Here is a 17233-nt window from a genome sequence, read left to right as displayed (position 1 = left end):
GGCTTGTCCCTACTTATGTACACATCCAATCAATACACATCCAATTTGTCCCCCAGCTCTGGCAAGACATTCATGGGCGGAAGCCTGTTATGTCCCCATTGAGACTAGGATCCCCAGGACCCCCTAGTGGGACCCCAACCCAGACCCCCAGTGCAGCTGGAGGTAGGTGGGGCCTGTGGCAGGGAGGGAGGGAGCCCCAACCCAGTCAGCTTTGGGGCACCTGAGTTGGAGCCGAGAAGGGACAGGCCCCACCCAGCTCATACTTGGCCCAGCCTCCCAGGGAGCCACGCGACTGGAGCCTCGTGAACAGGACATGCAAACAGGCGTGCTTGTCTGCCTGGTGCATGAGTTAGCACGACAGTTTGCTCAGGAGGGCGAGCGGGAGGACCTGAGGCCCTGCCTGTGAGCCCCCTAGGGTAGGTGGTCCCATCAGTAGCCGGACTACCAGTGGCACAATGTGGATGGGCACGTGCCACACCCTGAGGGTCCACTCGGAGTCTGCAGCCTCCCCCTCTGGCTCCTCAGAGGTCTCCCCCTAGACGGAGCCCATGGCTCCAGGCTCCATGCAGACGGAGCCTCTGGCTCTCAGCTGCAGGGGCTGCCTGGCGCATTTCCAGGCTCCTGGGACCAGGAGCATGGCCACCTCCCCTTGTGAGGTTTGCTCCACTTTGGAGTTTCTGAGGTGCCAGATAGAGGAGCTCCAGGCTGCAGTCCAGAGACTGCGTGCCATCAGGGATGGTTAGAAGGAGATAGACTTTTACTGCCAGGCCCTTCACCCCCTGGAGGTGGAGGGTAGACCAAGGTCATCTCCCAGGACAAGGGAGGACTTGAGGATCTCCCACACTGTCCAGCCAGTGGGTTGGACCAAGGTGGTCAGCAGCCCCCAGGCCCACTGCACCAAGTCCCCCTCCCCTCTGGAGCTTTACAACAGGTACGAACCTCTTGCAGCCCCAATAGAACCTGCAGAGCTGCCAGATCCTGCAGGCAACGCAGGCTCATCCTCAGCTACTGTCCCTGCTCTCCCTAAGGCCACAAGTACAGTGGTCATTGTGGGAGACTCATTCCTGAGGGGGACTGAGGGCGCGATCTGCCACCCCAACCCCTTAGCCCAGGAAGTCTGCTGCTTCCCAGGAGCCCATATCTGGGACATAGCCAAGAGGCTCAAAACTCATCAGGCCCACCAACCATTATCCTATGCTCCTTATCCTCTACCTGACTCAAGAAGTCTATGGGCCAACAAGAGGTACAGCATTGGTGGACCTGGTACTGGCCAAAGGGGATGATCTAGTCAGTGACCTAAGAATCACTGGTTAGACACGGGAGCGGCGAGAGACGCACGGGTGAAAACTTGCTGCGCCCCCGCTCCCCCGAAGCCCCCCAGAAACCCTCCAGCAGCCACGGAGCCCCCCGCTGACCCCCAGCACAGCTGGGGTAAGTGGGGCCCGTGGAGAGAGGGGGCTAACCCCTTAGTGTGTGTGTGGGAGGCGGCGGCTGAGTGGAGCCGGGCCGGGTCAAGCCCCGCCCAGGCCCCTACTTTGCCCAGCCCCCCAGGGAGCCACACGACTGGAGCCGCGCGAACAGGCTGTGCAAACAGGCGCGCTTCTCTGCCGGCGCGTGAGTTAGCGCGGAGTTCGCGCGGGAGGGTGTGCAGGAGGGCGCCGGACCCTGCCTGCGCACCCCCCAGGGTAGACAGCTCCAGCCGTAGCCAGCCTACCAGAGGCATGACACAGCTGGGCACGCGCCGCACCCCGAGGGTCCCCTCGGGCTCTGCAGCCCCCCCCTCTGGCACCTCAGAGACGGCCACCCAGACAGAGCCCCTGGTTCCGGGCTCCACGCAGACGGAGCCCCTGGCTCTCGGCTGCGGGGGCTGCCTGTCCCTTTTTCAGGCTTTGGGGCCTGGGAGCATGGTTACCTCCCCTTGCGGGGTCTGCTCCCTTTTGGGGTCTCTGGTGCGCCAGCTGGAGGAGCCCCAGGCCACAGTCCAGAGACTGCGTGCCATCAGGGACTGCGAGCAGGAGATAGACTCCTACTGCCAGGCCCTTCTCCCCCGGGAGGCAGAGGGTAGATTACAGTCTCCCTCCATGCCAAAGGAGGACTCTGGGACCTCCTGCTGTGTCCAGCCAGGGACATGGACCAAGGTGGTCAAGGGCCCTAAGGCCCGCTGCACCAAGGCCCCTCCCCCGCCAGAACTGAGCAACAGGTACGCACCTCTTGCTGCCCCAGCAGAGCCTGCTGAGTTGCCGGCCCCCACAGGCAACATGGGCCTAACTGCAGCTCCCGCCCCTGCTCTCCCCAAGACAAAACGTAAGGTGTTTGTTGTGGGAGACTCCCTCCTGAGGGGGACGGAGGGGCCAATCTGCCACCCCGACCCCTTAGCCCGGCAAGTCTGCTGCTTCCCAGGGGCCCGCATCTGGGACATTGCAGAGAGGATCCCCAAGCTCCTCAAACCCACAGACCACTATCCCATGCTCCTTATTCATGTGGGCACCAATGACACGGCTCGGAGCACTCCCAGCCAGATCATGAGGCGCTACAGGGATTTGGGAGCGGGGCTTAAAGGTCTGGGGGCACAGGTGGTGTTCTCGGTGATCCTCCCAGTCTCAGGCTATGGGCTGAGAAGGGACAGGAGGATCTATGTGGTCAACCAAAGACTGCGGCGCTGGTGTCATCAGGAAGGCTTTGGTTTTCATGACCACAGCCCGCTCTTTGGCGAGAGAGGCAGTGAGCTGCTGGGAAGAGATGGTCTCCACCTCTCTCCCCTAGGGAGGAGGCTCTTCTCAGCCAGACTGGCTGACCTGCTCCACCGGGCTTTAAACTAAGCCCACTGGGGGACAGGGGGACTACCGCCACTGCTGGCCCGCTGAGCAATCCTTGCAAAGCCAGCGGATCACGGCACTCAAGGGAGCCCACCCCAGCCCCAGCCCTGGTAAAATCTGTGGGCAAGGAAGGAGCCCCCCAGGGGGCACTTGCCTGCCTGTACACTAATGCCAGGAGCTTGGGGAATGAGCAGGAGGAGCTCATTCTCCTGCTCAGTGCAAACAATTACGATGTCATAGGGATAACGGAGACCTGGTGGGACTCCACCCATGACTGGACCATGGGTATAGATGGCTATACCCTGTACAGGAAGGACCGTGTAGATAAAAGGGGCGGGGGTGTAGCTCTCTATGTTAAGGAAAGCTATGCGTCCCTGCAAGCTGATATTGGTGACCAGGGTGGACGGCTGGAGACCCTCTGGGTTAAAATCCTTAGGGAACACAGCACAGGGGACACAATGGTGGGAGTCTACTACAGACCTCCCACCCAAAGTCCTGAGCTTGACCAGGAGTTTGCCCAGGAACTGGCTGAGGCAGCTTGCTCCAGGACCATGGTTGTCATGGGTGACTTCAATTACCTGGACATCTTGTGGGAGGATCGCTCAGCAAAATCTGAGCGGTCGCAGAGCTTCCTCTCGTGTGTGGATGACCTCTACCTGACTCAAGAAGTCTATGGGCCAACGAGAGGCAAAGCGCTGCTCCACCTGGTACTGGCTACTGGGGATGACCTAGTCGGCGACCTAGTGATCGATGGGAAGCTGGGTGACAGCGACCACGAGCTGATCACCTTCACCATCCACTGAAAACCTGGCAAGTCAGTCAGCAACACGGAAGTCCTTGACTTCAGGAAAGCCGACTTTGACGAGCTCAAGAGGCTTGTCAGTGAGGCCCTAAGGGACTGTGACCACAGGGAGAGGAGAGTTCAAGAAGAGTGGTTGCTCCTCAAGGGAGCGATCCTCAATGCACAAACTAAGTCTATTCCATCTTGGAGGAAAGGCAGCAAGAGGGCACAGCAGCCCCCCTGGCTCTCCAGGGACCTAGCAGACCTCCTGAGGATAAAAAGAAAGGCCTACAAAGGATGGAGGATGGGAGTCACCTCCAAGGAGGATTATTCAGCACTGGTCCGGTCCTGTAGGGAGCTAACCAGGAAAGCCAAGGCTGCAACTGAACTCCAGCTAGCTTTGAGCATCAAGGACAATAAAAAGTCCTTTTTCAGATACGTGGGGAGCCGGAGGAAAAGCAGGGGCAACGTTGGACCCCTGCTGAACCAGATGGGGCAACTGACAACTGACGCCCAGGAAAAAGCCAATCTATTAAATAAGTACTTTGCGTCGGTCTTTCATCAGCCCCATGGGACACCCATGCCTGCTACAGGGCCGGGAAGTCCGGGTGAGGGTGATCCCCTGCCCTTCATTAATGCTGACTTTGTGAAGGAACATCTTGAGAAGCTGGATACCTTCAAGTCAGCCGGCCCTGACAATCTTCACCCCAGGGTACTCAAGGAGCTGGCGAGCATCATAGCCCAGCCTCTAGCGCGGATCTTTGAAAACTCTTGGCGCTCTGGCGTAGTGCCTGAAGACTGGAAGAAGGCCAATGTGGTGCCTATCTTCAAGAAAGGGAGGAAAGTGGATCCGGCTAACTATAGGCCCATCAGCCTGACTTCTATCCCGGGGAAGATCTTAGAAAAGTTTATTAAAGAGGCCATCCTTAATGGACTGGCCGACGCCAACATCTTAAGGGATAGCCAGCACGGGTTTGTTGCGGGTAGGTCTTGCTTGACCAATCTCATTTCCTTCTACGACCAGGTGACCTATCACCTGGACAAGGGAGATGAGATTGATGTCATATATCTTGACTTCAAAAAAGCCTTCGATCTGGTGTCCCATGATCGTCTCTTGGAGAAACTGGCCAATTGTCGCCTTGGGTCCTCCACGATCCACTGGCTGGAAAATTGGCTCCGGGTTCGGACCCAGAGGGTAGTAATTGATGGAAGTCACTCATCGTGGTGTCCGGTGACCAGTGGGGTCCCCCAGGGCTCTGTCCTTGGACCCATACTGTTCAACATCTTCATTAATGATGTGGACACTGGAGTCAGAAGCGGACTGGCCAAGTTTGCAGATGACACTAAACTTTGGGGCAAAGCATCCACACCAGAAGACAGGCGGATGATCCAGGCTGACCTGGACAGGCTCAGCAAGTGGGCGGACGAGAATCTGATGGTGTTCAACGCCGATAAATGCAAGGTTCTCCACCTTGGGAAGAAAAACCTGCAGCATCCTTATAGGCTCGGCAGTGCTATGTTGGCTAGCACTATGGAAGAAAGAGACTTGGGGGTCATCATTGACCACAAGATGAACATGAGCCTGCAATGCGATGCTGCGGCTAGTAAAGCGACCAAAACGCTGGCTTGCATCCATAGATGCTTCTCAAGCAAATCCCGGGACGTCATTCTCCCCCTGTACTCGGCCTTAGTGAGGCCGCAGCTGGAGTACTGCGTCCAGTTTTGGGCTCCACAATTCAAAAAGGATGTGGAGAAGCTTGAGAGAGTCCAGAGAAGAGCCACGCGCATGATCAGAGGTCAGGGAAGCAGACCCTACTATGACAGGCTGAGAGCCCTGGGGCTCTTTAGCCTGGAAAAGAGCAGGCTCAGGGGTGATCTGATGGCCACCTACAAGTTTATCGGGGGTGACCCACCAGTATCTGGGGGAACGTTTGTTCACCAGAGCACCCCTAGGGATGACGAGGTCGAATGGTCACAAACTACTACAAGATTGTTTCAGGCTGGACATAAGGAAGAATTTCTTTACTGTCCGAGCCCCCAAGGTCTGGAACAGCCTGCCACCAGAGGTCGTTCAAGCACCTTCATTGAACACCTTCAAGATGAAACTGGATGCTTATCTTGCTGGGATCCTATGACCCCAGCTGACTTCCTGCCCTTTGGGTGGGGGGCTGGACTCGATGATCTTCCGAGGTCCCTTCCAGCCCTAATGTCTATGAAATCTATGAAATCGATGGAAAGCTGGGAGATAGTGATCAGGAGCTGATCACTTTTACTATCCATTGCAAAGCTGGCAAGTCAGTAAGCAATGCAAAAATCCTTGACTATAGGAAAGCTGACTTCGACAAGCTCAGGAGGCTCGTTGTCAAGACCCTAAGGAACCATGACTCAACAGGAAGAGGAGTCCAAGAGGAGTGGTTGCTCCTCAAGGTAGCAATCCTGACAGTCCAAGTATTGTCCATCCTATCACAGAGGAAGGGTAGCAAAAAGGCACAGCAACCCCCTTGGCTCAGCAGGGAACTTGAGGACCTCCTATGCCTAAAAAGAGAGACTTATAAAGGATGGAAGGCTGGAAGTACCACCAAGGAGGAGTACTCAGCACTGGTCCATGCCTGCAGGGAGCGGACCTGGAGAACCAGGGCTGCAACTAAACTCCATTTGGCTTCACATATCAAGGATAATAAAAAGTCCTTTTTCTGATATGTAGGGAGTCGGAAAAAAATCAAGGGTAACATTGGATCCTTGCTGAACCAAATGGGACAACTGATAACTGACACCCAGGAAAAAGCCAACCTGCTTAATGGGTATTTCACATCGGTCTTTCATCAGCCCAATGGGACCGCCCTGCCTAGCATGATGTGGGACGGCCAGGGTGAGGGCGTATCTATACCCAGCATTGGTGTAGACCTTGTAAAGGAATACCTTAAGAATCTGGACATCTTCAAGTCAGCTGGTCCTGACATATTACACCCTAGAGTACTCAAGGAGCTGGCAGGTGTCATAGCCCAAACATTGGCAAAAATATTTGAAAATTCGTGGCCCTCAGGTGAAGTACCTGAAGACTGGAAGAAGGCCAATGTGGTACCCATCTTCAAGAAAGGGTGTAAAGTAGATCCCAGGAATTATAGGCCAATCAGCTTGACCTCAATCCCTGATAAGATTCTGGAGAAAATTATCAAAGAGACCCTTTTCAATAAGATGCCTGAAGGCAACATCCTGGGGGACAGCCAGCACAGGTTTGTTGCGGGTAGGTCTTGCTTGACCAATCTCATCTCCTTCTATGACCAGGTGACATATCACCTGGACAAGGGAGAAGAGATTGACATCATATATCTGGACTTTAAAAAGTAGGGCTATGCGAGGCTTCGGATTGCACTTTGGATCCAGGGCTGCTTCAGACACTTCAGTGTCTGAAGCAGCATGCCCGGAGTGAAGCACGGGCTCATTTAAGCTGTCCAAAGCAGTTCAGAGCTTCCGAAGCGCTTCCGAAAAGCTTCAGAGGCTTCGGATGCTTGGGATGCTGAAAGTGAAAGTTAGAAGAGGGAGTGGGGCGGGTGGAGGTAGGGAGAGCGGGGAGAGGGAGTGGGGGGGAAGACTGACATATGTAGGTGGCCAGTGAGAAGGATTTCTCTCTTGCTCCCTTTCCAATGACAGCGTCTGGGGGGGCGGGACCTAGAAACAGCATAAAGGCCACTGTTTGGCGTCATGCTGTGCCGTTTGCTGGCTTGTTCCCTCTCAGGACCTGCGTGAGATATGTACCCTAGTAGACTCAAGCATCTCAGCTTGGTTACTTTACTCAGTAGTTGAACTTGCCTGTTCCTTTTTGTTGTTAGAAGGGATTAGGTAGGATTTAGCTTCACTTAGCTTAGCTATTCAATTACTATTACTATTCAATTCATTTCTTTCAATTTATATTTGCTCTTTTTTTTGTTGCAAACTTTGAAAAAAGAAAGCTGTTTTTTCCCTGCCAGCGTGATTCCATTACTGTGTAGGGAGGCACACAGATTGCGCGCGCGCGCGCACACACACACACACACACACACACACTATAAAGAAGAAAAATCAGATAGTCAGAGGAGAAGAAGACAGACAGCACACAATTTTTACATAGCTCTTAACACTGAAGCAAACAATCAAAGAAGACTCCAGTGCACGCAGGAAACAGAGGGAATAAAACACACAACACAAAAGGAGTGGCACACACACACAGACCTTTTGCAGCACAGGAAAGATTAATATGAAGCCTGCTGGAAAGGCAGGTGCCAGGTCTTCTGGCAGGGGAGGGAGAGGGGGTAGGGGGAGAGCTAGAGGGGCAAGCCCCGCACCCCCCTGCAAACACAGACGCATTCTATTCCGGAGCAGCCATGACATCAGTGCTGCCAGTGGAAGCAAGGAGGTGGGAGCAGTGTCTGCACCTGACGTCCCTGCACCTGCACCACCCCCGGTCAGTCCAGAAGTGGGCACCAGCAGTGGAATCACTGTCTCCTCCACTTCAATGTCATCTCTCAGCATGAGCCTCCCACTGCCAGAGGAGGAGCTGGAGCTGGAACCAGAGATGCGAAGCGCGCTGGCTCAAGCAATTCTGCGGGCTGAGGGGGAATCAGAGTTTGTGCTCCACACCCCTCAAGTTTCCCCTAGACCCAGGTCTCCTCTGGAAAGCAGCACCTCAGAGGAGGCTGAGGTTGTGAAGGCAAGTGGCTCAGCTGAGGCAGCTCCTCCTGCTGTTGAGCCTCAGCCTGTTGAGTAGTGGGATAAAGCAGAATCCTCACTCTCAACCCAGAAGCGGGTGAGTAGTGTAGTGTGGGAGCATTTTGAGGTCGCAGATGATCCTAGGTTTGCCATCTGCTAGCACTGCTGAAGGCACATGAGCCAGGCAAGGATGTGAGACACTGTTCCACCACAGCAATGCTGTTGCATCTTAGGAGGCAGCACTCTCTCGCCCTTCTTCCTGCTCAGCCTGGCACCAGTGCGAGTGTACTGAAAGGGAAGTCCCCCGCTCACTCCAAAGCCCCCATCCCACAAAGCAGAGGCAGGCCACCCTGGACCAGTGGGGAAAGGTGGACAGAAAGGGGGCACATTCCCAAGGCAAGCGAGATCACCCAGAGCACTGGGGAGATGCTTGCTCTGGATAGCTAGCCCTTCTCCCTAGTTGAGCAGCCAAGGTTCAGGCAGTTCGTAGCACTTCTGGCCCCATTTTACAAAGTGCCTGCATGCACTACCTTTAGCAGGGTGGTGGTGCCCTCCCTGTATGAGGCATGGAAGGAGTACTTGAGGGAGGAGCTGCACACGGCAGGGCTGCAGGTAGCCTTGCACTTTACCTCCGACATCTGGAGCAACCGAGGTGGCAATCACACCTACCTCTCCCCCACAGGGCACTGGGCACTTCACCAGAGTGCCAGGAGTTCTCGAAGATCCATGCCAGGGGCTGAGCTATGATACCTGCCAACTCCTTGAGTACCCTGGGGTGTAAATTGTCATGGCCGGCTCACTTAAAGGTATCCAGCCTCACAAGGTGTTCCTTCATGAGGTCAGCTTTGATGGAGGGTAAGGAATCTCCCTCACCCGGGCCTCCCTGTCCTGTAGTGGGCAGGGGCATCCCATAGGACTGACGAAAGACCAATGCAAAGTACCCATTTAGCAAGTTGGCTTTTTCCTGGGCATCAGTCGTCAGTTGTCCCATCTGGTTTAGCAGGGGTCCAATGTGGCCCTTGCTTTTCCTGTGGCTCCCCACACATCTAAAAAAGGACTTTTTATTGTCCTTGATACTTGTAGCTAGCTGGAGTTCCATCGCAGCCTTGGCTTTCCTGGTTCACTCCCTACAGGTCCGGACCAGTGTAGAGTATTCCTCCTTGGAGGTGGATCCAGTCTTTTGTAGGTCTTCCTTTTTAGATGCAGGAGGTCCGCTAGTTCCCTGGAGAGCCAAGGGGGCTGCTGTGCCCTTTTGCTGCCTTTTCTCCGAGACGGGATGGACTTTGCTTGTGCTTCCAGAACCTTACCTTTGAGGAACAACCACTTGTCCTGAACTCCCCTCCCCTTTGGGTTGTGGCCCTTTAGGGCCTATCTGGTGAGCCTCCTTAGCTTGTCAAAGTCAGCTTTCCTGAAGTCAAGTACTTCTGTATTGTTGACTGACTTGCCAACTTTATGGCGGATGGTGAAGGTGATCAGCTCATGTTCGCTGTCACCCAGCTTCCCTTTGATCATTTGGTCACTGATTAGACTGTCCCTGTTTGCCACTAGCAGGTCAAGCAGTGCTTTACCGCTCATTGGCCCATAGAGTTCCTGCATCAGATAGAGGTCATCCACTCATGAGAGAAAGCTTTGCAACCACTCAGATTTGGCTGAGTGCTCTTCCCATGAGATGTCTGGGTAGTTGAAGTTTCTCATGACAACTATGCATCAGGAGTGTGCGGCCTCAGCCAATTCCCTAGCGAAGGTCTTGATCCTGGGTAGAAGGTCTGTAGTAGACTCCCACCATTGTGTCCCCTGTGCCATGTTCCCCACAAATTTTAACCCAGAGGGTCTCTAGTCATCCACCCTGGGCGCCAATGTCAACTTTCAGGGACGCGTAGCTTTCCTTGACATAGAGAGCTACACCCCTGCCCCTTTTGTCCACGTGATCTTTTCTGTACAGGGTATAGCCATCTATACCTATGGTCCAGTCATGGGTGGAGTCCCACCAGGTCTCTGTTATCCCTATGACATCGTAATCATTTGTGTTTAGCAGGAGGACAAGTTCCTTCTGTTTATTCCCCAAGCTCCTGGCATTGGTGTGCAGGCACGCAAGTGTCCCCTTGGGGGCTCTTGCTTTGCCTGCAGCTTGCTCCAGGGCTGGGGCAGGGGTAGGCTCCCTTAAATGCCTTGGCCTGCTGGCTTTGCAAGGGTTGCTAAGTGGGCCAGCAGTGGCGGTAGTCCCCCCATCCCCCGGCGGGCTTAGTTTAAAGCCCGGTGAAGCAGGTCAGCCAGTGTGGCTGAGAAGAACCTTCTCCCCAGTGGAGAGAGGTGGAGGCTGTCCCTTCCCAGCAGCTCGCTGCCTCTCCCACCAAAGAGCGGACTGTGGTCATGGAAGCCAAAGCCTTCCTGATGACACCGGTGCCACAGTCTTTGGTTCACTACCTCGATCCTCCTCTCCCTCCTCAGCCCACAGCCCAAGACTGGGAGGATCTAAGAAAACACCACCTGTGCCCCTGGACTCTTTAGCCCTGCTCCCAAATCTGTGTCATTGGTGCCCACATGGATGAGGAGCATAGGGTAGTGGTCGGTGAGCTGGAGGAGCTTAGGGATCTTCTCTGCAATGTCTTGGATTCTGGCTCCCGGGAAGCAGCAAACTTCTCGGGCTAAGGGGTCGGGGCAGAAGATTGCCCCCTCAGTCCCCCTCAGGATGGAGTCTCCCATGACAAACACTTTGCATTTTGTCTTGGGGAGAGCGGGGGAAGTAGCTACAGTTGGCCTGTGTTGCCTGTGGGAGCTGGCAACTCAGCAGGCTCTGCTGGGGCTGCAAGAGGTTTGTACCTTTTGCAAAGTTCCCGCAGGCCAGGGGCCTTGGTGCAGCAGGCTTTGGGGCCCTTGACCACCTTGGTCCAACCCCTGGGTTGGACAGTAAGGGAGGTCCTTGAATCCTCCCTTGTCCTGGAGGGAGACCATGGTCTACCCTATGCCTGTTGTCACAACCCAAGGGTGTGATTTTGTTTGTGTGTGCTTTGGCACTGCTAAATTATTTCCTGCCACTCGGAGCTTTCTTTGCAGGGTGCATTTCTCAGTTGCAAAGAGAAATGCACGGTGCAAAGGAGTTCCCGCCACCCGCATGCAAATTTGTGTCCCACTTTTGGCCAGCTCTAAATTATTCCCACGTGGCGGCTAGCAATTGGCTTGCTAGCCATGTAAGAGGCTTGAGCGGTTTCCGCCCAAGTTGGAGAACTCCACGGAGAACCCCGCAAGGGAGGACTCCACAACCATCTGGAGGAGGAGGACTTCACATCTTGTGAAGAACTCTAAGCGCTGCGGAGCCTAACGGACCCAGCGCATGCCTTAAGAAGGCTACAGGGGTCTGATCAACCTCTGGCCTCTCCCCGTCGCCACCTGATCCCTTGACGAACCCCTTCCCTGCATGCAAGTTCCACAGAGCCTAGCAAACTTCGTGTGAGTGTATCCAGAGCTCTTCTCCAAGTTGTTTTCTTTGGTTGACACGACAGGCTCACGGTTTTAGAGCCTTCAACCGCATTGGGCTAGAGTTCGCGTGGAAGGAACTCTTGTCTGCTTTTCTTCTTTCCTGTCTGTAACTGCAACTCAAACAAGTTTTCCTGCCTGCACCGTGACCATCTATGGTGTAAGTAAAATAATCTTTAATCAACCGCTATGCGTCCGTGCCTAATTCTAGCCCGCCGGCCTGCATTCCCCGACCCGCGTGCCAGGGCTGCTGGCCACAGCCCACCGCGTGCCCCTGAGGGCCTTGGACTGCTCCCGGCTCGCACACCTGTCAGCAGCTTGAGGTGCACAAACCTCTTCACCTATCTTCTTGAAACTTGGCAGGCTTTGTGGCCTCAGTAGGGGCCACTGCCCCTGCAGTTTTCACCCCCCTGGGGTGTAACACATAGACTTGACATGAGTTTTGCTTTCAAGAATTTGGGGTTCAGTTCCTGCCAACCCCTGCACCGATCTTTTTGAAACTTGTCAGGCTTCATGCTCTCAGCAGAGGCTACCACCGCTGCAAGTTTCACCCAGCTCAGAGACAAAACAACAAATTATAGATATTTCATTGATCCCCCATTATACCCTATGGCAGGAGCTCCGAGGCAGCTCTGGAGCTACACTTCGGCCGGATCGAAGCGGCAAACCAATCTGGAGCTCTGGATCAGATCCCTCACATCTAAAGTGGCTGGATCCAAAGCCGGATTGAATACCTGCCTACTCTCAGAGGGCTATTAAAAAAGCCTTTGATTTGGTGTCCCATTATGTCCTTATGTAAAAATTGGCCAAATGTGGCCTTGGCTACACCACAGTCTGATTCCTGGGAAATAGGCTCTGAGGTCAGATCCAGAGAATAGTAGTTGATGGAAGCAAATCATTATGGTGCTCCATGACCAGTGGTGTCCCGCAAGGCTCTGTCATCTTTATCAACAATGTGGACATTGGTGTCAGAAACACTCTGGTCAAGTTCGCCAATGACACTAAACTTTGGGGAACACTAAACTCTCTCTCTACCGGCTGGGGAGAGTTGAAATGTGGAAGGAGAGTGGCACACAGATTGGCAGCAGGTCTTGAATTTGCTGAGTTCTCAAAATTTCCCTCCAGCCTATGCCCAATATTTGTAGATGGGTGGTTTTAATATTCTAATAAATGATCTCTGATTGGTTTTATTTAAATGTATTTGTTTCACAGGAGCTTTTGGAACTGGACTGAACCAGATCCTTGTGGACGTGGAAGGTGTTGATTAGTTGGGATTTATATCCTTGGGAAAGAGGGAGGATTTCTTACCTCCTTTCCTTCCCAATTGTGGAATGCTGTTCCTGTTTCTTTACTTTATTTTATGGTCTTCTCTGACAAGGCTGTTTTTGTTTTTACAAATTATCTAAGCATATTAACAAAAATATATTATAGCAAAATAATATCTAATACATTTGGTAACATCAATCACTACTACTACTACTACTTTAAGATAAAGCTATGAAATAGTGTATATGGATTATTTAATGTATAGTCTTCCTTTATCTCCTTTCAGGCCTTGTGCTTTGTTTAATTGTGTTGGATGGTTTCCTTTACTTGCTGCCCAAGTTTGTTGTCACATATGCAAAGGTTCACACTGCAGTTACCCAGAAATTGGCTTTGGGCCTTCTGCTTAACACCACTCCTGCAGCTTAGCCTAGACCCCTTGAAAATGGCTAAGGCTGGCAACAGTGGCTGGCCTGTACTTTAGCTGGTTTAATCAACCTGCTCTTCAGCCATCTCAGGAGGAAGATTAGGAAACAGCATTATATGAACATCAGGCTCACTGCTTGTCAGCTTTCCTAGTTTTCTTTACATCTTTCCTTGTTGTTTCTATTTGAGAAATATTACTATAATAGTTTTGGTAGGTTTGCTTCTATAGACCATGGCCTCAGAGCCCTATGCACGCTCTATTTCTGGAGGGTTGGATAAGGAAAACAATTTAATTATGATCAATATGAATTTTTGTATAATTTTTATACAGTCATATTCTTTAATCCCTTCCCTGAACCCCAAGAAGTGTAGATTAGACGTGTTTTCCACATCTTCAACCTTATCTTCATTTTCATCAGAGAGAGTTCTTGTTCCTCTTTATTGTGGTGGTCTTTTAGGCTAGCAGCAGAGGGACTCCAGGGGTCAGCTGGCCAGCCTAGGGCTGCTCTGACGGGGCCTAAAGTGCTGTGGAGGGGCTGGCTGGGCCATGAGGGTGCTTCAGTGCAGGACTAGCCAATAGGCAGCCCTGGCACTGAAGCACTCTCATGCCCCAGCCAGCTGGTCACCATCTACACATACGTTGTTGCGCATGAAAAAATTCTGGAGCAGGGTAGTACTTGTATTTACAAACTGTACCCTGCTATGGAGTATATTAGTTTTGTGCACTCTAACAAGGGTGCACGTGTAGACACTGAGACATTTACTGCATTATTAATTTGGCAACTGCACAGTAAACATCTCATATAGACATGTCCAATAACAGATAATAACTTCAGAAACTTCAGCTGGTCTAGGTACAGATATTGCATTTGTCTTGGGACAACCTTTGTTTGTCTGGAAACAGAAAAATTCTGGGATTCATGTATACATACACTGCCCTTCCAGTCAGGGTTTAGTGAATGATAGGGGTGTGCAAAATGGGCCCTATTTGATTCGGATTTGGATTGGGCCCAAATCAGGGACAGTGATTCAATTCGTTGATTCAGATCGCTGTCCCTGATTTGATTCGGCTGAATCTGCATCTGAAGATTCGATGCTGATTCAGAGAATCAGTGATTTGGACATAGACACAGTTTTAAAAGTTTTTTCTACATACCTTGAGGTAGCAGGCATGGCTCATGATCACTGCGATGCTGGGGCGCATGGAGCATCTCACAGGAGTGCAGGGGAGGGGGGCCCTCCATGTGCTTGGTGGCAAACCTGGACCCAGACCCAGGAGACACCAGTCACTAAGCCAGGGGGAAATGCGGAGGAAGGGGGAGGCAGGGCCATGCTCTCCCTGGTGGACCTGAAAGTGGACCAGAAGTGCTTCTGGTCCACTTCTGGGTCTGCTGCCAAGCGCAATAGGAAGCCCCCTGTGCTTCTGTGGGACATTCCATGCATCCCAGCATCACAGCACTCATGAGCCCTTGCTACTTAGAGGTATGTAGGGAAGACATTTAAAACTGTGTCTATGTCCAGACCGCTGAATCTTTCTGAATTGCTCCGTTTCTGATTCAATTCAGAGAGATGAAAGGGTCCACTGATTCGGTTCAGATTCAGAGATTCAGCCATTGAATCTGGCTGAATCTCTGCCAAATTGAATCAGGGACCAAAGCTTGGCACAGCCCTAGTGAATGGCTGAATCCATTGCCATTTTTTTGCCACTGATTCAATGATGCAGCCATGGGACAGCCATTCAGATGCACTTTGCAATGTGGACAAAATGTTAGCTCTACTTACCATGTGAACCTTTGTAAGGTTTGTCCTGGGACAATTAACATGGATATCTGAATGATCATGCTTTGTTCTGGGGTAAAATGGTTTCTCCCAGAACAAATGCAACATGTGTGTGTAGCCCTAGAGTCTTATTTAATGTAGCTTGAACACTCTTAAAATCTTCTCTCATTCTGATGACACAGTCCTGCAGCCAGCTTCGTCCTCTCACCTCTGGTTTGTTGTAGGGCTCTTTTCCTCAGCAACTTTACTGCTCTTCTTCCTTTTATCTTCAATATAGACCAGTGCTGTGAGTGAAAATAAAGGTTTAAAACTCTTAATCTGAGTATTTTAAGCAGGGCTTGGAGCATGCTTAGTGACACCTTCCTCCCCTCCCCCCCATTATTGCTGGGTTCTTTTCTGAGGTGGGTGTTCCTTTGGAGTCTAACTTCAATAACTTTTTCATTGCTTTTCATTGCTTTTCAATGACTAGCTATGTAACATGGTTGTCCTGTTGTAGCCCAGGTGAGGGCTGTGGCCCTCTGGTGGCAGAGATATTAGCTGATGGCCCCATTCTCAGTTCCCATCACCATGCATTTGCCCGTTACATTTTGGTCTTAAGTGATAGAATGGGGTGAATGGGAACGTATCCGGTCTTTGAAGTAGTGTTACTTGGGTTAAGGAGAGTCCTGGTGGATGTCTTTACAGGGCTCCTCCTCCCCTACACCCCACCCACACCACTCCTGAACAGGTGTTCCACAGCAGATGTTGACAGCTTCAGTATCTCTGGTTTCCCTTCCCTCTTGCCTCTGGCATTGTCCCTTATACCAGACCCCATTCCAAAGCATTGCCCCTTTAAGGGTCACCAGTCCAAACAAATAAACAAAACCAGGGCTTGCTTTGTCCTTCTGGAAGCCTGAGGGGTCCTGCTGCCACAGGCCTTCCCCACTTCCTCCTTCCTTAGCCTCATTCCCAGGCTCTGGCTACTCCCCTCCACGTTCCCTGGGCTCTAGCTGGGCCAGCCAGGCTACTCATGTGCTCAGGCCAAGCTACTTGCCACTTGGCCATCCCCCACATCTGTCTGGTGAAGGAGGGGTTTCTGGCATGTCTCATTTCCTGGAGCTTCTCCAGTGCTCCCCCCTGTATGCCACCTCCAGCAGCTTCAAATGTGATATGCGTGGCCCAGTCAGCAAATCCAGGAGCTCTGCCTGCCCCCTGTGACTGTCTCATGTCTGTTGTGTGCCCCGTACCCCAACTGCTCCCTATTCTTCACATGGCACTGCCAGCTTCCCAGCTTGAAACCTGGTAGGCAGGCTGGGATGGGCTTTTCTGGATGCTGTGTTGCCCCATAGGTATCCTGTGCCCAAGTCCCTGCTACACCTGTCATCTGAGCATTGATTGTTATACCCTTTCTATTTGAACAAGAGGAGTAGTATAATACTTGGTCATGGTTTATCTAGTATCTTTTCTTCCAGTGAAGTGTTCTTGATTAAAAGGACCACCATTCCCCTTCATCTCCTGATGCTTTGGGAGCTTCCACAGGCTATGCATATGACCCTGCTGTTATTCTGTTTTTTCAGTGTATTTACTACTGTCCTGATTTTTCTCTGCACTGTCAGCTGGAATTTCAACATCATTGGCAGTGCCAACATAATATCCTCTGAATATTCTCCTTTCAAGAAATCCTCACAGTAGCTCTAGCAGGCATGCCAGATTGCTCTAATAGCAGCTGTTAGTACATCTTCCCCGTCACTAAAATCATTGGCAATATCATTATCTAAGTTTTTTTTTCTTTTTGTTTTTTTTTTGCATAGTGGGTTTTAGCCAGTTTGTCAATGGGTTTCTCATCCCGTCTACTGTTCAGTTTCTCAAGTCATTCAGAACTGTTCTCACTATTGCCTTTCTTACAGCTTTTCTTTTTTACATAAATGAATTGGTCCAAATTAATTTGTGCCACTGGATGAAGACACCTCTCTTTCCTTCAGTAGCTCATTAAACCTTCAAATCCCGCCACAAAATATCCCACCTGGTT

This window comes from Alligator mississippiensis, chromosome 8, assembly GCF_030867095.1.
Source record: "Alligator mississippiensis isolate rAllMis1 chromosome 8, rAllMis1, whole genome shotgun sequence".
NCBI lineage: Eukaryota > Metazoa > Chordata > Crocodylia > Alligatoridae > Alligator > Alligator mississippiensis.
Note: the sequence above shows the minus strand (reverse complement) of the source record.